Source organism: Dermacentor silvarum, chromosome 4 (genome assembly GCF_013339745.2).
Source record: "Dermacentor silvarum isolate Dsil-2018 chromosome 4, BIME_Dsil_1.4, whole genome shotgun sequence".
Classification (NCBI taxonomy): Eukaryota; Metazoa; Arthropoda; class Arachnida; order Ixodida; family Ixodidae; genus Dermacentor; species Dermacentor silvarum.
In genome coordinates, this window is record NC_051157.2 from 23,836,762 (window position 1) to 23,842,759 (window position 5,998).

At 44.5% G+C, this 5,998-nt stretch overlaps 1 pseudogene; it reads left to right on the forward strand.

Annotated features, from left to right (window-relative positions):
- Positions 1-3,853: 3,853 nt before the first annotated feature.
- LOC119451162 (U2 spliceosomal RNA) lies at positions 3,854-4,027 on the forward strand (annotated as a pseudogene).
- The last annotated feature ends 1,971 nt before the right edge of the window (positions 4,028-5,998 follow it).

The following is a 5,998-nucleotide window of genomic DNA, read 5'->3' on the forward strand; positions in this document are numbered from 1 at the left end:
ACTTTGTATGCCTTCTGTGCGGGAGTGGAATGGAATGAGCCCGACGCTCGCACGCCACTCGCCTCGGCATTGCGATGCTACGCCTAAAGAAATTGCTGTCCGAAGCGATCGTTGAATTATGCGGTTGATTCACCCCACTCTCATCCACAACTCGCCTAGGAAGACATCGTCTTTCATCGATTTCAATTAGAACTTGAGTCGCTTTAAAAGCCTCTTTTTTTTCTGTCTCAGTGCACATAATGTTGGCGCAGGCTGCTCTGTGTGCGTGTCCTGAAAACATATTTTGTTTCATCTCTCTATCTCTTTCTCTGTGCAATGTGTTCGCTGCTTACTTTGAATATATTTTGTATCATAACACGTTATCGAAATTATTTCGTATTTCACACTGATTTTTTTCGACGTATTGAAATTGCTAATGCGTGTGTTGCTTATGGTAAATATTGTTACAGATGCAATGAATATATTTACAGTGCGAAGGGCGAAAACGGTAGAGAATATGGAGTTCGGAAACCCAGCTAGTTCTTCATGAATGGATATTCTTAGGCGTCATTTATCTGAGCGTCGACGTTTCTTGTGATTTGTTTGTCTGACGTTGCGCAGGCTGTAACTAGGTTCGTGAAGGCAACTAAAAGAAAAAGGTCCCTGCAAATGTGGAAGTCGAGAGGGCATCGAGATCGCCGCTGTGCTCAAGTCTTCTAGTCTCTGGCTATGAGCCAGAAGCATGCTTAGAAATGAAGGGAACTCTGGTTTCAACGTGACCTTGAATGTGCTGACAGCCATTCTAATCGTAAGTTGTGATCTAAGACGACAGTCTTAACATTACGCAACTCATAAATAAAAAAAATCAGTTTCGTTGGCTTGGTGGCTGTAGTAGCTGCGCGAGTAAAAGCGCTGCTTTGGTCTCGAACTAGTCCAACTGCACGCCCTTCTGATCAATGTTTTGATCACGCACCAGAAAAGAGTTGGAGGAAGAGTATATTACTACTCATTCGTTCACAACCAAGTTGATAGGTCATCATCCCGCATTGAAAGCTACTTATTTTCCGGAGACGTCCTAGATTGGGGGGAAAATGAGAAGAAGGAGCTGTTTACACATCATGCCATAATATATATATATATATATATATGATGCTTGCTGTAGAATCACTTAGCTAAATATGTCTGGTGGTTTACTAAACGGGCCCATGGGTGGGGACGTTTAGTCATCTTTCATTCCCCCTCATCCCGCTCCCATGTGTAGGGTAGCAAACCGGTTGTGCTGAACTGGTTAACCTCCCTGCCTTTCCTTCTCCACTCTTTCCTTCCTTCCATCACAGTTGTCCTGGCTGCTCGCCTTGTTTTCTACAGAAGTACTCAACAATAAAACAAATTATACCCCAATATCTTGATTACAGCAAATATACGTCGTCGAGACCAAAATTCGTAAATAAGCAAACCGTTCTACGGATACTTTTCTGGTGCCTGGGAATCGCATTTACTTGGTCGATCTTTCACCGAGGAAAGTGCAGCTTATTGTAGCACTATCTCCAGGATCGGCCCACTCTAGTCGCTGCACCACCCTGGATGCAGTGTCATGGCAAAGACGGCCAATCCCAGAGGGAAAATATTGCGCAGACATGTGAATCACGTTGTCAGGGTCTCCGCGTCTCGTCGTCTTCACTGGCAAGCAGATATTCGCTATGGTGCAAAACGCTGTGCAGAATGGGATGAGTTGCGTGGCATTGCTTTAACCGCGACCATGAAACCTTCGAATCTCAGATTCCAACATGTAGGTATGTTGGTTGGATCTGCAATTTCCCCCCTTTCGCCTTCTGCCTTCCCTGCAGTATGCCACCTGTTTTTGTTCTTTGTCTGTTCTAGTGAGCTCCAGACGCAAGGCACACCGAGAAGCTCTGTAAACCATACGACGGCTGCTTTCATGTAAAACGTCTTAATTTTAAGCAAAAAATCAAAAGAAACAATTCAAATAACTTCTAGTATTTTACGTCCTGAAACCACGATGTGATTGTGAGGCATGGTGTAGTGGGGGCTACAGATGAATTCTGACCACCTGAGGCTCTTTCCGGTCACCTATATGTAAGTATACGAGCGTTATTGCATTTCGCCCCATCGAAATGCGGCCGCCGGTATCGAACCTACGAGCTCGAGCTTAGTAGCACAACACCATAGTCACTAAGCTATACCACGAGGGGTACTTGGCCATAGAACCTCTGTTATAACCCTCTGAGGCAACTCCCGTATGTGAGCAGGGAATCGAACCCGTGACCAAGTGTTCAACATTAAGATTACACTTCCGCCGACCCACCAATTAGGGCCAAATCGATCCAACATAGAGAGTTTCCCGAGATATAAGAACAGCGTACGTCGTTGATTTCACCGTCAGACGAACGCGCGGGGCTCTGCATGCTCCAAACACAGAACGGGCAGGAAAGCCATTTCGAACAAGCTGTTGCCACAAAAGCAAGAAACTGGATGAGAGAAAAGCGCCAGCCACGTTTGTCTGAAACTTCAATTCCATTCGGGATGTGTCACTGCTTCTGCTTTGCAGAGAGAGAGTGTGTTTCTACAGGAAGAGCTGTCACGGGATCATGGTGCCGTGCTCTGCTTCTGAAATACTTTTTTTTTCCTTTCTTGAAGCGAGCTACAAAAAAGATAGAAGTAGGAAAGGTTAAAGAAAGAGAAGTACGGTGTTTTGTTGCCTGAAGTAGGCTCAGGTTTCTTATATTGAAAAAAAAAAAACACAGTCCCCCCTCGTGCTCTTGTTTTCTTGTTTCCCACGTAGAAATAAAAAAAAGAAAAAAAAACTAAAATGAAGATGTTTGCTGCGTTTAGTTATTTTGTTGTTCTCGCACTGCGCATTAGTTGAAGAAATGGTACCCAACATGTACTATAGCACTTCTAGCTGTTTCAATGTCCTGTAGAGCCACAAACTTTCCTCCTTCGAAAACCACCAAAAAAGCATATTTTGGTCATAACAAAGCACCCTAGCTCACCTCCTTGTGGTTTCCACTTCGTCTTCTCTCGCTTTTCTTCACTCTGAAAAAAAAAAAAAAGACGATCAGAGCGGGCTTGAGCGCATGTTCTCTAGCACTGTTTAAAAACAAGTAACGAATTTCTTTTTGAAATAGTGCCGTCTAACTTGAGCAGGCGATCTACTGTTCTTGTTCAGGCTGTTTTATCAAGAAGTGCACACTTGCTAGTTTGACAACTAAAACCCAGTCGGGGGGTTTAGTGTTCAGCATTTAGTCCTTGAATTGACATGATACTTCTCAGGCCACCTATGTTTTATGTTGCTAATATCTAATTTTATAGAACCACTACCGTGTTACGATGGATTGGGTTCTGCTATCGCGGCCAGGTCAGCTGGTATACCTCTCATGTACTTCAACGTTTTTTATCACTGGCTATACTCCACAAAATTATTTTAGAAAAAATCAGTGCCATTCCACTCTGTAAAGGTGGATGATCAGCGAAGCTGTGTATGTGGTGATTGGCCGTTGCTCCGGTGAAACGTTCCAAGTTTGCGGGATCGGGGCCACATGGACGGTTTGCCTTTCTTTCCACCTCATGGTCTTGGCGGGCCGCACGCTTAAGCTTGGCGTCCGCGGACCGCTCATCGTCGGTGGTCTCCTTCCGCCGCCGCACCTAACCCCTTTTCTCTTCATGCCGTCGCTCTTGGTAGGCACGCTGTTCTTCTTCAGACCGTACAACACGCGGCCGACCCATTTCACAGCCAGAGCAGAACTGAGGAAAGGAGCCTACGTAGAGCATGACGTCAGCAGACAGCAGACACTCAGATTGGTAGGCACTATAGTTTGAATATGGCGTACACGTGTATGGTGCGAACGTAGACATGGCCGACGCGGGTCAAAGTGTAGTATCTGTTAGTAGCTTAATATCTGATACGGGTTGTATTTGGACCGAAAATATTAAACTTATTTTTGCAAGTTGGCGGAGTGCTTGAAGCCTGTTTCACCTCTGCCGCGGGTCGGCCTGCACTATCTTCGGGATGTTTGGTCTACGGACATCGATCCGCTGGAAACTAGCCATTTACAGCTTCGCTGCTAAACATAGCCGTTTCGCCACCTATATATGTGGGTGGCATCGTCAGTACACAAATGGAAACACATGGGGGAATACAACCTATTTATGTATGATACTGCCGAAACATCCGGCAGGGGACCACGGTTTGAATTGCATGCAGATCGATTGCGACGCATGAACCATGATTGTACAAATTTTCTTGGGCCCCATCGGTGTTTCCGTGTTGTCACGGGAACACTGATGGGGCCCAAGAAAATTGTTTACGGCAGTATCATACATAAATTGTATGTATTTCCCCATCTGTTGTCATTTGTGTACTGTCGATGCCACCCGCATAGGTGGCGAAAGGTCTATGTTTTTGTTATACTTTTGCTGAGTAAAGCCAGTAATAAAAAAACGTTGAAGTATGAGTTCCCCTGGCATTTGGAACATTTTGTCACCTCTCATGTATTCGCGATTTACATCGCGAGCATCAATATCTCCTTTGGTAGTTGGTAGGCTTTCGCGATATAATCAATATAACACGATAAAATCAACAGGCACTGCCTTGAGAACGGCTTATATTGATAGGGGAAGAGGGAAAAAAATATGGGGTTTCACGTTCCAAAACCACGATCTGATTATGAGGCACGCCGTACGGGGGGACCCCAGAATAACTTAGACCACCTTGGATTCTTTAACGTGCACCTAAATCTAAGTACACGGGTGCTTTCGCATTTCGCCCCCATCGAAATGCGGCCAGCCTTGGCCGGGATTTGATACCGTTACCTCGTGTTAGCAGCCCAACACCATAGCCACTAAGCAACCACAGCGGGTGATTTGGAAAAAGGAGACACCAGCACTTGGAATCTGGTTCGCGTTCCACGTGCACGAGCCTTATCTCGGCAAACAGCGAGGAACGAGCTTCGCCTGTCTTTCGTATCATTCGGTCTTTCTTTATGCCGCTATAACCACGTGTATATTGCATTATTCTTAGAAGTCGCTTCTCTTACATTGGCGTGCTGGTTCGCAAAGAAGCGCCAAAATGTGCGGCTTTTGTGCTTTGGCTCGCTATTACCAGGTTGATGTTGGGCTTCGTGTTCCTTCAGTAAGTTTCACAAGCGACGGTATACAGTACAAATTCGAATAATTGTACAGCCCCTTAAGACTTACCATTCGAACAGCATTATACTACGCCTTCTAAACCACGTAAAATATACCAAAAGGTTTTCTTTTTCGGAACAAGTAACATATACATCAAACGCACTGATTTGTTGCTGCGATAGGTGAGTCTGCGCAATGAACTGTCACACTGTCGCAGGAGTTGTTTGGCTTCACTCACTGCTAGACGAAAAAACAAAAATCATGAAAAGAAAAAAAAAAGAAAACGAAGTGCGGTAACTTACAAATCAGACGGAGTAAACGCTGTCGGTTGTATAAACGTTTTTTTTTTTTTTTTTTTCGCCACACCGTCAGAAAATCTCCACTCACAGGCCCACATCGTATGAGAAGATTTGTAATGTGTCTGAACAAGGCAGAAGTTGTAGACATGCCTATATTCGAAATAAACACGTATACCCAAACAGGTAAACGATGTTCTTACTACACTGATTACACTGCCGATATGCTAAGAGATTTGCCCAATGGTTCCAGCTGAAGCATAACAGAAATGTCTAATAGTGCTGTGCGAGTACCATGAATGCAATATCAGCGTGCATATTACTTAAAAAGTGAGAAATGTTTAAAATGAATGAGGCACGCTGTACTAGGGTACGCTGAATTACTCTTGGCCACCTGGGGTTCTTTAGGGTACACCTAAATTTAAGCACATGAACGATTTTTACATTTCGCCCCCATCCAAATGCAGCCAAAAACACCGGTAATGTGCCATTTGCCCTGTTCAGCTTATTACTGTATTTTCATTATGAAGAGGTGCTCTTGAAGTTTTCTACAGAGCAAGCGATAGAATTCGTTT